Source organism: Pleurodeles waltl, chromosome 3_1 (genome assembly GCF_031143425.1).
Source record: "Pleurodeles waltl isolate 20211129_DDA chromosome 3_1, aPleWal1.hap1.20221129, whole genome shotgun sequence".
Classification (NCBI taxonomy): Eukaryota; Metazoa; Chordata; class Amphibia; order Caudata; family Salamandridae; genus Pleurodeles; species Pleurodeles waltl.
In genome coordinates, this window is record NC_090440.1 from 522,200,693 (window position 1) to 522,218,372 (window position 17,680).

The window sequence follows — 17,680 nt, forward strand, 5'->3', positions numbered from 1 at the left end:
GAATCCTTTTGTAGTGTTTTCACTGTGTTACTTTACACAGTGCCTCTGAGATAAGCCTGGATATTTGTGCCAAGGAGGTGAGCAGAGTTTATCTTAGCTGTGTAGCTCCCTTACCCTGCCTAGAGTGAGAGTCCCTACTTGGACAGGGTGCAAACAACTGGCAATTACAGACTATGGGGGTCATTCTGACCCCGGCGGTCATGGACCGGCGGGGCCAGGGTTGGCGGGAGCACCGCCAACAGGCTGGCGGTGCCCCGCAGGGCATTCTGACCGCGGCGGTTTGGCCGCGGTCAGATGTGGAAAACCGGCGGTCTCCCGCCGGTTTTCCGCTGCCCAAATGAATCCTCCATGGCGGCGCAGCTCGCTGCGCCGCCATGGAGGATTCTGACCCCCCCGGTTCGCCCGCCAGGAACAGGATGGCGGTATGGGGTGTCGTGGGGCACCTGGGGGCCCCTGCAGTGGCCATGCCATTGTGGCCCCAGTAAGAGGGCCCCACTTTTTATTTCAGTGTCTGCTTTGCAGACACTGAAATACGCGACGGGTGCCACTGCACCCGTCGCACCTTCCCACTCCGCCGGCTCCATTCAGAGCTGGCGTCCTCGTGGGAAGGTTGTTTTCCACTGGGTTGGCTGGCGGCCTTTTGGCGGTCGCCCGCCAGCCCAGTGGAAAACCCAGAATCACCGCATCGGTCTGACGACCGCGGTGCGGTGTTCTGGCGGGGGTACTTTGGCGGGCGGCCTCCGCCGCCCGCCAAGGTAAGAATCACCCCCTATATATATATATATGTTCGATGGCATGTGTAGCTGCAGATACACATGCTATGCGTAGTCTGCCATCTAGTGTTGGGCTCAGAGTGTTACAAGTTGTTTTTCTTCGAAGAAGTGTTTTCGAGTCACAGGATTGAGTGACTCCTCCTCTTCGGCTCCATTGCGCATGGGCATCGACTCCATGTTAGATTGTTTTCTTTCCACCATCGGGTTTGGACGTGTTTCTTTTCGCTCCGATAGTTCGAGTCGGAAAAGTTCTAAAACTCCTAATTCTTGTCTGTATTGTTTCGATCGCGTACCATCTTCCATCGACACTTCGGTACCGTCGGGTCGAACATCTTTACTCGTCCTTCGGACCTAGTCGGGCCGACCGCGTGGAAGCCTCATGGACCGGACTCTATTCTGCTTTTGTCCTCTGGGCCACGCAACATTTCCCTACACAGACCAACATCTCGTCTGTAATCTCTGTCTCTCCCCTGACCATTGGGAAGAAAATTGCGAGGCCTGCAGGTCCTTCCGTTTGAAGAAAACTCTCCGAGACAGAAGAGCACGGAGACTCGAGATGGCGCCCAAGAACACCGAACGTCTCGACGTCGAGGAGTAGGAGATCAGGCACACAGCAGTCTCCGTCCAAGGGTCTGACTCCAAACAGGAGTCCGAGGAGGACAGACCGGTCACTGCAGGACAGCACGTGAGTACGCCTGCCCGTGCCCCGGCCAAGCCCAAACATAAGGCCTTGGGAACGCCACTGCCGGAAGGCCATGACTCGACCTGTAAAAAGACCTTCGGTGACCAATCAACAACTTCAGCACCAAAAAAGGCCACGCCACCCAAGCCTTCGGACTCGAGCCGAAGTTCTGTCTCCGAGACTATCAGGCATCGATCCTTCGAGTCGAAACCTCGAAAATCACTTTCGGAGCCGAGGCCAAGATCCACTCCCAGCCTTTCGATACCGAAAAAACCAGCTTCGGAGCCGAAAAGGCCAATTTATACAGAGGAACATGGACTTTCGCAAGCACTCAAAGAAAGCCATAGATTCACTGAGGAACATTCACAAATGGAAAATATAGATGAAAGGCAAGCCAGGATTCACATCCACAAGGACACTGGCAAAATTGTAACAGCACCTCCTCTGAAGCCTAAGAGGAAATTGGCATTTCAAGAACAATTGGACACTGCTCAGCCACCGGCTAAGGTGCCAAAATCTATTCACAAATCTCCACCTCCTCAATTTTCTCCTCCTCAGTCTCCTCCTCATTCTCCTCACATGCTTATCTCTCCCTCTACTACTCCCACACCTGTACAATCTCCTGCACTTTCATTTGATTCACAGCAAGAAAATGTGGATCCATGGGATCTGTATGATCCAGATCCCATTTCAGATAACAACCCAGACTGCTATCCCTCTAAGCCATCACCACCAGAGGATAATTCTGGATATACTCAGGTCTTAGCTAGGGCGGCATCCTACCACAATGTCGCCACGCACACTGAGAACCTTAGAGGATGACTTACTTTTTAACACACTATCCTCTACACACACCACCTATCAGTCGCTTCCCATGCTTCCAGGCATGTTAAAGCATGCACACCAAATATTCCAAGAGCCAGTGTATACAGTGCAATACAGGGGGTCCTTTCGTAAGCCCCAATACAGAGGTGGATTTAGAACCCAAACACCTGAGGCATCCACCTCACAAACAAAGTCAACCTACCAATCTCAATATCAAAGAGGTGGGTTCAAAGGCACTTACAGAGGCCAATACCCCAGAGGCAGGGGAAAATATCAATTATCCAAACAAGCCTCACAACAGCCAAAGCAGTGACTTAATCCATCCCTTCCCAACTTACACCTCACCTGTGGGGGGGAAGACTGCAGAGGTTCTACACCAATTGGCTACCCATTACAACAGACAACTGGGTATTATCTATTATCCGCAATGGTTATTACATAGAATTGGCACAAATTCCCCCAGATATTCCACCAAAACCACGCAACCTCTCCACACAACATATCGCCATGTTGCTAGAGGAAGTAAAATCTCTATTACTCAAACAAGCAATAGAGCTTGTGCCACAAGATCAAATAGGAACAGGAGTTTACTCACTGTATTTCCTCATCCCCAAAAAGGACGGAACCTTAATACAAATATTAGATCTCAGAACCCTCAATTTTTACATCCTGTCAGAAACTGTCACATGGTAACACTACAGGATGTGGTCCCACTGCTCCAGCAGCACGATTTCATGGCAACATTAGACCTCAAGGATGCGTATTTTCACATACCCATGCATCCAGCGCACAGAAAATATCTCAGGTTTGTAATTCAGGGAAAACATTATCAGTTCAAAGTGTTACCCTTCGGAATAACAACAGCTCCCAGGGTATTCACAAAATGCCTGGCGGTAGTAGCAGCCTACCTAAGAAGACAACCCATTCATGTCTTCCCATATCTTGACGATTGGCTAATAAAAGCCAACAGTCATACACAGTGTCAAAACCATACACATTATGTAATTCAAACCCTACATACCCTAGGGTTCTCCATAAACTACCAAAAATCGCACCTACAACCTGCGCAAATTCAACAGTATTTAGGAGCCACACTAAATACACAAACAGCACTTGCAAGCCCAAGTCCACAAAGAATACAAGCATTTCGCAATTTATTGACACAAATAAAGCCAGCCCAACAGCACACTGTCAAATTCGTCATGAAACTGTTGGACATGATGGCATCCTTTATCGCCATTGTCCCACATGCAAGACTAAACATGCAGCCTTTACAACAGTGCCTTGCACAGCAATGGTCACAAGCACAGGGTCAACTTCACAATATAGTGTTGATAGACCGCCAAACACGCTTATCACTTCAGTGGTGGAATTCCACAAACCTAAACAAAGGGTGGCCAAGACCCTGTGCCTCAGACCATACTTACAACAGATACATCAATGATTGGCGTGGGGCACACCTCAACAATCACAACATTCAAGGACAATGGGACGCCAAACACAAACAGTTTCACATAAATCACCTCGAATTGCTAGCTGTATTCCTAGCATTCAAAGCTTTTCAGCCTCTTCTCACTCACAAGAACATCCTTATCAAAACAGACAACATGACAACAATGTATTACCTAAACAAACAAGGAGTGACCCATTCATCCCAACTCTCCCTCCTAGCCCAAAAGATTTGGCAATGGGCAATCCACAACAACATTCACCTGGTAGCACAATACATTTCAGGGATACACAACCAATTGGCAGATGTTCTCAACCGAGATCATCAACAGACACACGAGTGGGAGATTAATTCCCAAGTGCTTCAGCTATACTTTCACAACGGTGGAACACCAGGCATAGATCTATTCGCCACCAGAGAAAACGCAAAATGACAAAACTTCGCATCCAGGTACCCACATCCCCTATCCAAGGGCAATGCTCTATGGATGAATTGGTCAGAGATGTTTGCTTATGCTTTTTCCCCCTCTCCCGCTCATTCCATTTCTAGTCAACATACTGTGTCAAAACAAACTCCAACTCATACAGTGCCAACGTGGGCACGTCAACCCTGGTACACGCTATTAGACCTGTCAGTAGTACCACATATCAAACTCCCAAACAGACCTATCTGTTAACACGAAACAAACAACTGATCAGGCATCCAAATCCCAACATACTCAATCTAGCGATTTGGCTCCATAAGTCATAGAGTTTGGTTATCTACAACTACCAACTGAATGTCTGGAAGTAATTAACCAAGCAAGGAAACCCACTACCAGGCAGTGTTATGCAGACAAATGGAAAAGATTTGTGTATTACTGTCAATCTAAACAAATTACCCCTCTTTCAGCATCAATACAAGACATTGTAGGTTATTTGCTTCATTTGCAAAAAGCTAATTTAGCTTTTTCATCCATAAAAATACATCTCACTGCAATCTCTGTGTAGTTGCAAAATATACAACACAGCTCCTTATTTAGAGTCCCTGTTATCAAAGCCTTCATGGAAGGTCTAAAACGCATCATTCCACCTAGAACACCTCTAGTACATTTGTGGAATTTAAACATAGTGCTTACACGACTTATGAGTCCACCACTTGAACCTATGCACTCATGCCAGATTCAATACTTGACATGGAAAGTTGCCTTCCTAGTTGCAATTACTTCATTAAGAAGAAATCCAAGCTTTCACAATTCAAGAACCATTCATACAAGTACATAAACATAAAGTTGTACTTCGAAGAAACCCAAAATTTCTCCCAAAAGTTAAATCACCATTTCATATCAATCAAACAGTGGAACAACCAGTCTTCTTCCCACAGCCAGACTCTTTAGATATTAAAAGAGCCTTAATGTATTACATAGATAGAACAAAATAATTTAGGAAAACCAAACAGTTATTTGTAGCGATCCAAAAACCACATACTGGTAACCCTATTTCAAAACAAGGGTTAGCGAGATGGATAGTAAAATGCATCCAAACATGTTACCTAAAAGCTAAAAGACAGCTCTTAGTTACACCTAAGGCACATTCCACACACGGAATAAAGGAGCTTCATACCAATGGCCAAAATGTATAAAGCAGCCACTTGGTCAACACCGCATACATTTACCAAGCATTACTGTGTAGATGTGTTAGCAACACAGCAAGCCACAGTAGGACAAGCTGTACTAAGAACACTATTTCAAACAACTTCAACTCCTACAGGCTGACCCCCGCTTTTATGGGAGGTAAAACTGCTTTGTAGTCCATGCATAGCATGTGTATCTGCAGCTACACATGCCTTTGAACGGAAAATGTCTCTTACCCAGTGTACATCTGTCCGTGGCATGTTCCGCTGCCGATTCACATGCACCCTCCCCGGGAGCCTGTAGCCATTTAAGTTCAACATTCACTTGTACATATGTATGTATATATATATATATATATATATATATATATATATATATATATATTCCATTTGCATGGACATCTCTTTTCTTTATACTCTATCACTCCTACCTTACCCTCTGCGGGAAAACAATCTAACATGGAGTCGATGCCCATGCACAATGGAGGAGAAGTCACCCAGTCCCGTGACTCGAAAACACTTCTTTGAAGAAAAACAACTTGTAACACTCCGAGCCCAACACTAGATGGCAGACTATGCATAGCATGTGAATCTGCAGCGGAACATGCCACGAACAGATGTACACTGGTTAAGTGACATTTTCCAAATATATATATATATATATATATATATATATATATATATATATATATATATATATATATATATATATATATATATATTAGACTTGGCATCCTTGGCATAGTCTCCCTGTCTTTTTTGACTCTGCTTCCCATGTTTTGACTGTGGTGCTGGTTTGGTACTCTGGGCACTTTACCACTGCTGACCACTGCTAAAGTGCAAGTGCTCCCTGTGTAAATTGCGTGTGTAATTGACTTTTCCATGATTGGCATATTTGATTTATGAGTAAGTCCCTAGTAAAGTGCAATAGAGGTGCCCAGGGCCTGTAAATCAAATGCTACTAGTGAGCCTGCAGCACTGGCTGTGCCACCTACATTAGTAGCCCTGTAAACATGGCTCACACCTGCCACTGCAGTGTGTGTGTGTGTGTAGATTTAAACTGCCAATTCAACCTTGCAAGTGTACCCACTACCCCTAAGGTAGGCCCAAAGTAGCCGCAGGGGCAGGGTGTTTTGTATGTTAAAGGTGGAACATGTACTGATGTGTTTTACATGTCCCAACAGTGAAATACTGCCAAATTCGATCTTCACTGTTACAAGGCCTATCTCTCTCATAGGTTAACATGGAGGGGGCTGCCTTTAAATATCCTTAAAGTGCTGTTTCCCTTTGAGAGCAGATAGAGATCTGTAGTTTGGGATCTCTGAGCTCACAATTTAATAATACATCTTTTGGTAAAGTTGGTTTTTAAATTGTCTGTTTAAAAATGCCACTGTTAGAAAGTAGGCATTTTCTTGCTTGAACCATTCTGTGACTCTGCCTGCTTGTGTATTCCCTGTCTGGATCAGACTGACAGCTGGGTTGTTTGTGAGTCCCCTCTAGACAGTGACACAAAGGGAGCTCGGGTGTAGCCTGCATATCCTTTTGAGCCATATGGATTAGATTGGAGGGAGTAGTGGTCACTTACACCTGAATGGGCTGTGTCTACCCTCACACAATACAGTGCTCAACACCCTGGTGTGTGTCTGGGGCCAGGCCTGGGGAAGGTAGGCTCTTGTGAATAACCAAGACTTTCCTTTGAAGTTTGCCTACTTCAAAGGCAGAAAGGGGCATAAGTAGTGGATCCAGCGCCCCAGATTTTTAGATTTGCTTTTGGAACCAAGAGGAACCTCTGCCAAGAAGAAGAGCTGAGAAGACGTGCTGCTCCAGCCTGTGACTGTGCTTTGTTGGGTTATCCTGCAGATGCTGCTTCTGCCTGTGAAAGAGGACAAAGACTGGACTTTATGGAATATTCCAGATTGTGAAGAATCTCCAAGGGCTTGGACTGAGCTTGCCTACAGTTTTGAAGTCTCAGTGCCATCAAAGACTTCCTCTGTCAGCACCTGGACTCTCTGCTGAGACTCCTGCCCTGCGTAGTGGTGCCCTATTCAGTCCCTGGGCCCTTGAAAGGTGAAGCTGGTAGAACAAGTACAGAAATCCATGCACAGAGAGCAGTGCAGGGAAAATGTCAACGTGCCACCTGCCTCGCGGCTGATTTCAAAGCATCACTTGCATCACTGCTGGAGAAACCACGTGACACCCGCTTGAAGCTGCTGAAATTACGCAAGCCCCACGCAGGGTGGTTTTCCATCACCGTATGACCGCATTTCTCACGCATCGTCACTGGGTGTCGAAGTCATCATGAACCTGCGCAGATCCGAGGTGCCCCACCTGGAAATCGACACATCGCTCTCTTGCGGGTGAGAAAAACGATGCATCGTCTACCCAACCGGAGAAGAAATGCCACACGGCCTCACTTGCGAGTAAGGAATCAAACCCTCGCTGACTTTTTCAACGCGCGCTCTCCAGTTCACCTTTATTTTTGACGCAAACCAGCTACTTTATGTAACAACATTGTTTCCATTGTTTTCTATAGAGTAGGACTCTTTTTCTTCTGAAAATTAATATTTTGACTTGTGTATGCTGGATTTTTGTTGTTTTGGTCTTGTTTGATTAGATAAATAATGGCTATTTTTCTAAACTGGTGTGGTGTCCATTTTGTAGTGTTTTCTCTGTATTACAGTGTGTTTTGGTACAAATACTTTACACATTGGCTTTGAGATAATCCCGACTGCTTGTGCCAGTCTACCAAGGGGGTGAGCAGGGGGTGTCTTTGGAGTGTAACTCCCTTACCGTGACTAGAGTGAGGGTCCCTGCTTGGACAGAGTGCAAACTGACTGCCAACCAGAGACCCCATTTCTAACAATATATATATGTATGTATATATATATATACATATATATATATATACATACAGTTCTCTGGCATTGTTGGTCAACATCAAAGCGTTGGTGGTGCCGCACCATAGCGTTCGATATCCAAAACGTCCTCCTCCCGTTCCCAACCGTTGACAAAGGCAGAGTGCAGAAACGAGTACTGTTCCAAAGGCAGAGCGCAGAAACGCGTTCTGTTCTTATAAGGCTGAAATAAATCTACCACTTTGTGCCCACATGGATTGCCTGTCTTCTCTGGGACCAGGAGGAGGAAGTTTTGGTGGTTGCCACTCGGTAGTTATAGTTAGGACCTAGTTTCTATAGAAAAAGTGTTTTTTTGTTTTGCTAATAACTTTGCCGCCATGTGGTGAATCTTTACAATTTTTTTTTTTTAAATAGGACGCTCACTTCAGTGTCTGTCTGGAAAGTTTCGGGGGGATCTGTCAAGCAGCGATCAAGAAGAAGGGGGTTTTAAAACATCTTTTCCCCATGCATTTTTCAGCACCCGAACCACTGGATGGAATTACACCAAATTTGGCAGAAAGGTAGCTTTTGGGCCAGACAATGACCTTTTTTGTTATTTGGAGTAAATCCATTCAGTAGTTTTTGTGTAATTAAATAAAATACTAATTTTTGTGTGTGTGTGTGTATATATATATATATATATATATATATATACAGTATATATATATATATAGATACATGCACGCAAAGGATCCACACACCTTCCAGATCTTGTGCTGAGATCTGATTGGCTGCCAACAGTTCAATAGCGAAGTTTTGGCAGGCATGTTGGGACTCGGCTTCAGTCCCAGAATTTTTTTTTTTTTAAATAAGAAAAGGGGCCAGGGTAGGGACACTCTGATGCCTGAGCTCTGCTGTCCCAGAGCAAAAAAGAATTTTTTAAAGTTTTCGGTGGGAGACGAAGCGGATCCACGGATCCACCAAAAATGTAAAAAAACTGAAATTTTGAATGCGTTTTAGCTGCCTGGCCCCTGGGACTGCCACCTCCCTGGGCTTATGTTTTATGAAATGCAGGGGGGCGCTCAGCCTCCCCCTGCAGCTCCTGGGACTGCCACCTTTCCAGGGCAGATTGTTAAATGAAATGAAGGGGGACGCTTGACCCCCCCGCAGCCCCTAGGACCGCCATCTTCCCGGGGCAGATTGTCCAACGAAATGCGGGGCTGCCAGGCCTGAGCCAACCCTATCAGCTGTGCACTCTACGGGTTTGGGTGGGTATAGGGGTTGGCTACAGGGCCTTACACAGCGGTGGTAGGATTAACGTATAGTAATGAAAATTACTTCATTAAAAAAACTTAGAAATTTACTGAAAAAAAACAAATGTTACAGGGGTGCGAATTATTGTTACCTTAGGGCACGAGTTATAGTTACTTGAGATAACTCTAGCTATAACAGGTGAATTTCTATGGTTTTGTACATTTAAAATGTGAGCCTAACTGTAACATCCCTGTATCCTTTGTTTTTTATAAGTGAATTTCTATGTTTCTTTTTAATTCTATTTCCTAACTATAACGTTCCTGTAACCTTTGGTTTTATCAGTGAATTTCTATATATAAACCCAGTGGCGGTCACCACTGGGTAGTTATAATTAGGATCGTGTTTCAATAGGAAATTCATTTTTTGGTTTGCTAACATCTTTGCCACTGTTTGAAGAATCTTCACAAACTTTTCCCCAATTTGTTTTTTAGCTGAGCTCCTAGCTGGAAATATTCAGGGGTTCTGTAAAGCTCCCTAGGAAATTTAGAGATAGCTACAGCCCAAATCGCTCAACCCGTTTACACCATATTTGGCAGAAAGCTAGATCTTGGTCCAGAAATCGTGATTTTTGTGATCTGGTGTAAATACACAATTAATGCTCAAATACTTTGTATTTTTCACGCTGCAGCGGCTCCGCAGCCCCAGAGATCACCTGCTGAGATGTGACTGACTGCCAATACATCAACAATGATGAGGCAGCAGCTATCTTAGGACTCGGGATAAAAACAAAACATAGGGAATAGGGTAGAGATATCCTAGGGCTGGTAATGGGGTCCCAGAGGGATTCTGGAGCCAATAGTTTTTTGTTTTCTAAATGTTGCAACAAATTTGCAGAGGAGCATGTAACCCCCTAACACCCCTCCCACCTCCTGTTGGCTACGCATTTTGTAGGGGGACATGTGGTTCCTCTCACCAAGCCTCTGAGAAGCCCTGGAGACCCCCATCCCCCAGGACCAATATTTTAATGAAGGGGAGACAGCACTCCTCTGGGCAGGGAAACATATATTGCTTCAGCCCACAGGGAGCTAGCATAGTTGCTTCCTGCATGCAGGAGCAACACTGGCTCCTGCACTATGTGGGGGACCGTGGGGGCCCTGTTGCTGACCTCGCAGCCCCTAACTTGTAATTTGTGGGTGTCCATGCACAGCTTGGGGTTGGCTGTCTGCCTGGGGGTTGGCTCACACCCTCACCTCGCTAAGCACTTCTAAATACCTCACATATTACATCACTAATGACATCATCTATAACATCATTGATAATATCACTGCAGCATTTGCATTGAAATTATATATATGTATATTTTTTTCAAGGTTCATGGATGTGGAGTTATGCATAGCAAATTTATACTTACCAATATATAGTTATATATATGTATAGATAGAAATATAGATACCTTCAGGATACTTTGTTTTTTCTATATTTAGGCCACAGACATTTCTTAGGGTGATATTGCTGTCCTTCATATTCTGACGTACAACCCTGGCAGAGTTGCAATTGAGCAGGGTGTGTTTTTGATGTGAAAGACACAATTGCAGACTATGTTATAGAGCACCAAACAAACCCCCCATTAAAACTATTATTATGAGACACTGTCCGTGGGATAGATAACAGTTATGGGCTGATGTGCTTTGTCGCACAATGGCAAAAGCGAGAGAATGAGAACTAAAGCATAAACATTCTATCATAGAATTGTGAAGCCATCAGTCTCCAGCTGAAGTGAATTAGATAGCACTAGAACCATATACAGGCAGTACCAAATCTAGCATTAGAAATGGAAGAAGAAAGGCAAGCTTAACTACAACAGAAGGCTGAGGTGCATGGAGAAGATATCAAGACAATGTAAACAGACAGGCAGATGATAGGCTATTCTGTCATGTTCAGCTCTTAGATCCCTTCTATATTCAGGTAGGCATAGGAGAGAGATTAAGGCATTAAAACAGTGTTAATATACCAAGGGGAATATACCAAACAGTGGGTAGGATCCTGAAACATGTAATGACCGGATTAGAAATATTGTCAGAAACATAACCAATCTAACCTGTGCAATTAGGACAGCATCAGAAAAGTACATTCTCATTAAGACACAGAAACAGGAAACCCCTAATAGGAAGAGAAGAGGAAAGGTACAGAAGAGAAGAGAGAGAGAGAGGGGAATGCCAAGACTGGGGAAAGGAGACGAAAAGAGAGGCGAGGAGAGAAAAAGTGACAAGTGGCCATGAGAAGAACACAGACTAGCTGCCATGTGTATCACAGTAGCTTTTCAGCACAATATGTTTAACCGCCAGACACACGTCTATCCGAGAAGGACTGCAGTTCTATTTACTTTTGGAAAAAATAAACAGCTTTATTGTGGCTGACATGCTGTTCCCTTAAATAGCTGTTGATAACGCCAGCGCTAATGGGTTGACCATCTTCTACTTGAATTCAAATAGGCAATAAACAGAAAGCTCTGGCCCATATAATGATCCAAGGTTGGAGTATTTAGTGCTAGAAGTCCTGTGATTTTATTCCCAGCTTTGATTCACGTTGGTCTATAGTCAAGGTTTCCTTTTTCCTTTGCATTGGGTGATAACTGTAGATCTGACTGGCCCTATACGACATGGAGAATGTACCTTCCTTGAGGAAGAGAGAAGAGTTGTACTAAATGAATAGTGCTGAGTTGCCTGATTTCCAAGAGGATGGTAACGGAGACAGACAGACAGCCCAAGAAAGTGCAGACTCTTTGTTCACACTTCTAGGGGACTTCCCATGCTTTAACTACTGTTGGAATTAAACCCACCATGAGTGATGGCAGTTTTGCCTCTCATTCTAGAAGGCTTGACCCCCCTCAATTTCTGCAAAGCTAACTGCTTGCAAGACCATTATGAATATGATGATAGACTCTTCTCCTAAAGGTAGTATGCTGCCCTTAACATGCAGAGAAACATCCCCAAGTGACTCTCAGACATTTGTTGTGGTATTCACATTAACGCACTCCTTATGCCGGTGTTTATCCTACAGCTATTTCCATGGACAGCATTTAGAGTTCACCAGAGGTCGCAGCTGGCTTGCCCCTTGTGACCCCTGGCTCTGCCTTTGCGACCCCTGGCCTCAGAGGTGGCAAAATCAGTACCCAGAATACAGGTGCAGCTCGATTGGTGCTCCACACTCCTTGTTTTCCAGCAGTTTTTTTATTACACTAATAGTCAATAATATTACATTATTCACTATTAGTGTAATGAAAACGAAGTACAGTTAGCTGAATATGGCCAGCGGAAGTAAGTAAAATAACAAATGTTTTAAAATGTATGTTGTGTGCATGCTTGCCTGTGAGAGTGTATTTCTGTAAGAGGAATTGTGTGTATGAGTGAAAGGGAAGGTCAAAGGGCGTATGATGTCACTTTCTGCTATCACTGGCATTTTGGTGAATTGACATCCATGGCTATTTCTCGGCCTCTTTTAAAGTCGCTGTTCGCAGCTAAGGTGCTCCCAGGCAGACTGGGAGCCTGTGCCTTCTCTCTCCAGCCCGACAACACAGTGCTGGTTTGGAAAGAGCACAGTGCGCATGTGTGTTTGACCGGCCTGAGACGGCCGGCCAAACACACATGCACACTGAGGGGAGTACACAGTGCACTCCCTCTCGTCCCGGTCCCGCCCCTTTAACAATGAAACAATAATAAACACAGTTTACCGGGACGAGAGGGAGTGCACTGTGTACTCCCCTCAGTGTGCATGTGTGTTTGGCCGGCCGTCTCACAGTTTATTATTGTTTCTTTGTTAAAGGATTGCAGCTGCTTGTGGGGGTGGGGCGACACTCCGCTGCTGCTCTTTTACATCTTTCCTTATTTCCCCCGTAACTTTTTGTTGCTGCTCTTTTGTTTTCCCAAAGAAATAGCAACTTCCTTTTTTTTTCTTTTTTAATTTTGTTAGCAGACAGTAACCCAGATGTGAAAATGGGCTTCCGTGGTTCGCTTTTCTTTTCTTTTTACAGGCATGCCTTACAGGTTTGGCCCTCTGTGCCCCGCGTCTTGTTTAATTTCCTTTACATGTGTGCCCCATGCTCCTGCTTCGTGCAGGGATTGCCTTTCTGCATCCTTGGTATTCACGCTGCTGCCCACGACATTCTGCTGCATGCTATTGCTGCAGCATGTTATTAGTCGGAGCAGTGCAGTCGGTGGCCAGTGCTGAAGCTTGCATAGCATGAAGGTCTTACATTGCCCAGTGCATGTTAACAAGGTTATTTAAAGGCGCATTGGAAAGGCACCCCCACTTTGGGTGTATATTTCCAGTGTCCACACTGGATGAAAGTAGTGTCTGCATTGTCAGGCATTACTGGATTTTCTGCCACATGTTTTTTCTTCCCAATGTGGCTCCTGTTGTGGCATCTTTGATGAAAAGTACTCTGCAGTTCTGGTGGAGCAATCTAAATGCGGCAGACTTTTCACCAGCATATCAGCAGCTGTTAAAATGACTCACCTTAGTGCACTGAATGTTTGCCTTCCAAACTAAAAATCAGCACCCGTTGTTTCCTTAAAACGTATAGACCAAGAAATGGTCTGCCATAAATGTAGGATTACAACCAAGAATGTTTGCTTTACTACTGCCAAGAATTCACTAAACGATTCCTGTCAGGTGTTAATGGGTTTTCTGCTGCAAATTACTCTATGATAAGTGCCGAAAAATCTGAAGAAGTAAATCCCACCCAAGGGTTGGGAAGTGTACTTTACAAAGTGTGGTTTGGTCTTGTAAGTTTGTGTTTTGTGGGCATTAACAAACTCCGACCAGACCCCGTATCACCCTGGAAAGGATCAGAAAAGTATTCAGTTCAAAGGTTGGATTAACTCCCTTTCCAGGACAAAAAGGGGAGAGAATTACCCTTGCTTTTCGTGGGGTAGTAGGGTTTTCTGCACAGGCAAATCCGGTTTCCCTTAGAGAAAAGGAAAGAACTTTTGCACAGCAAGTTGCATTCTCTGCTTTGCACACCAACTGCTTTGCAAGCCAACCTTCGTTTTGCGATGCAAGAGATGTACAAACCAGTCAGAAACCTGGTATTTTGCATTCAAAAACCATTTGGCCTTTTGTCTGTGCAGAAATTGTAGTTCAAAAATAGTTGGAGGTTGCGATCTCTATTATATCCCAACATCAGTGCACGAAGTTGAATAAAAGCTTTGGATTTCTAACTGAGATCCTGAAAGATTGTATTATTCGTAAATGGAGAAGAAACTTCTTGCACATCAAAAATATTTTTGTGTATTATGCATGCAGAAATAGTGCATGGCCAGACAGTGTTTGACACCACCCGTATTTGATTACCTGAATTTGTTCTTTAATGCACTCTTAAAATGTTGATCGTGCTGCTCACAAAGATTTTGTGACAGACATTCTGAGATATAAACTCAGAAGGGTACAAGTCTAGTGATGAACAGATACATTTTATAAGCTTGACATCTATTGCATTGCTTGTTTGTTGTCCGTGTCCATAGATAGAGCATTTAGTACAAAGCTGTAGAATATTAGCTCAGCCTTTTGTACCTTTGCAAATTAATTTTTGATTTATGAAAAGGACTGAATTTTATCTTTGATGGAGCATAAGGTGAACTTTTATTTTGTACATTTATTCAGATAACCTTTAACACTTTCAATACTCGTATGTGCAGCACTTGAGAAAAGAACATTTACTGTAGTGTATAACAGAGAAGAACCATTCCACCTTTACAGGAACAACACACCACTGATTAAATAGAGAAGATCCACAAATGCTTTACTAAAAATACTCTGACACGCATCCACTTAGTTCATTTTGAAGGGCAGAAGATCCATTGCCCCTACAGAACGAAAATGTTGTAGTTGAAACAGGTTAGGCAGAAGGCCATTAAAATCCAAACCCACACTGCAAATCATCCTGGCGAGACAAATATCACAACCACGGGTAGAAAGGCTGATCAAAGCTGACTGTCCCAATGCCTCCTTGGCATCAAAGGTTTGGAGCACTCTTAGAGACAACCAGTACTCTAGCCGGGATTTGGTGGGGAAATGGGGAATTAAAGGGTGAAACACTGGACCTCTGCACTCTGGTAGTGACCAAATGTCTGCTCTCAGAACTGGTTGGATTCTGTGGCAGCTGCCACTATAAAATTTATGATCCAGCTTCACTTTCCATAGAAAGACATTATTTGATTTGCCTATAACTTTGGGCCACATGAATGGATCTCCATCAAATTTGGCAGTCAATCAGCATATACAGTTAAATTCTGCATGTGAAATTTCATGAAATTCCTTCCAGAAGACAAAAGACCAAACCTAAAAATATTTTTGTTCTAATATTTCACAATGGGGATTAGGGCATTGGTAATTCATTTATTTGTTGTAAAAAAAAAAAAAACTCTGGCTTAATTTTCATATTAAAATCAATTTTAATTATTGGCATATTGCAATATTTTATTTTCTACTTTTTATTGAAATGCAGACATCTCTTTCTTAAATCGCCAAGCCTCATTTCCAAACTGGCATAACCAATACATTTCAAAACAAGACTATCTGTTCTAGCTATGTAAGTGAAATGTACTCAATATTTGCAGTCACAAAAACAATGCAAATACTTACCAGTCCTAAATGTCAGAGATCTATATACCTCAGGCAAAGATACTCATATTTAGAAAACACAGTACTTATGTGCCACTCTTAATATTTTATATCCCTTTCCAATCTATATTAATTATAATATTGTACATTAGTACAACAAAAAATACTTCCTGGGAAAATTAGCAATAAGACCAAAAATAATTAAAACTGGCCACTTCAGTCTTTCATTTATTCATATATATTATACTGCATATTGTGCTATATATTTTTTGGTAATTACTGTATGCGTTTAGAAGGTATACTGTTGCTCTACATGGGCGGGACTTCGGTCAATGCAAGTTCATGCCATTCTAGGTCCTGGTTTCACAACAAGTAACTAAGGGGCAGATGTACTAACATTAGGAATATCGATTTCCTAATTGTGATTCTCTCCAAATGCAATTAGGAAATCAGTATTCTTGATTTATGATGCTCTTTTGAGTTTCAATAGTGTTTCATAGTGGGTCGCAATTAGACCTACCCCAGGCATATTAATGAGGTAGGTCACAATTTGCGACCCATTAGGAATCAAAGCCATCACCGGGATAGTGGCCTGCTGAGGTCAGCTGACCACCATGTTTTGATCAGTTTTAAACTGGTGATAAAGCATAATTGTTTTGCAACCGGAATTCGGTTGCAAAAAAATAATACATATCATGCCAATTCAGTATTTGGAAGGGACGCTCTAAACACTCCCCTTCCAAGTACGGAATCGTAAAAGCAAAATGTATTTTGGTAACAATTTACCAAAACGCATTTCGTACATTAGTAAAAGAATTATTCCGGTCGCAAACTGCCCGATTCTGAGAATCAGGCTATTTGCAACCGGAAAGATGCTTTGTACATCTGGCCCTAAATGTTCTATAGACATATGGCCCAAGTTATTGCTCTTTATCTTTTAAATAGGAGATCTGAAGTTTTGAAAACCGCAAACACTATAATGGCTTGGAGATCCTATACTCTTTTAAAAGTCTTTCGTCTGCCCAAAATACTTCTTTGCACCTTTTGTGTGAGTCTTCACTAAAGGACGCCTCTATAGTGAACTTGAGGGACATCATTTATTCTGTTGGAACCAATTACTGTGACCCTGCCTTTTCCGCTTAGGTTTTTTACAAATTACTGTGGCAGACATTGGCCTCTTATAGGATATGCATATTAGTGAATCTATATATCGTAAAATGTGTGCATGTCATAATTGATGTAATAAGTATTATCTCATGCATCCATCAACTATGTAAACTAAAAAAAAATTCAATTCCTACAGCTAGAAAATGTATGGACATTTTCAGCAGTACTTTACGCATTATCACGAAATTCTGAGGGTTATGTCTTACTTGATCCAGCAATCAATCTCATTAGCTACTGTTACAAAACTTATAGTTGCAGTAGTTGTCAAGTATGTTCTTTTTCTAAAGTGATCAGTTTTATATCTTTGTATGTGTCAGTGTTTCATTTCCGAATTACATCTGATATTTCTAAATATATATATATATACAAGTAAATTCAAAGATGCCATTATTTGAATCTACATACTTAAAGAGCTACAGCAAAAGATTCAGTAAGACCGATGACTCCAAAAACTCTTCACAGT

General features: G+C 43.0%; 1 protein-coding gene across 3 annotated transcripts in view; it reads left to right on the forward strand.

Annotated features, from left to right (window-relative positions):
* The window catches only part of LRRK1 (leucine rich repeat kinase 1), a 654,776-nt gene that overhangs the window by 266,871 nt on the left and 370,225 nt on the right, over positions 1 to 17,680 (forward strand). The window lies entirely within an intron of this gene.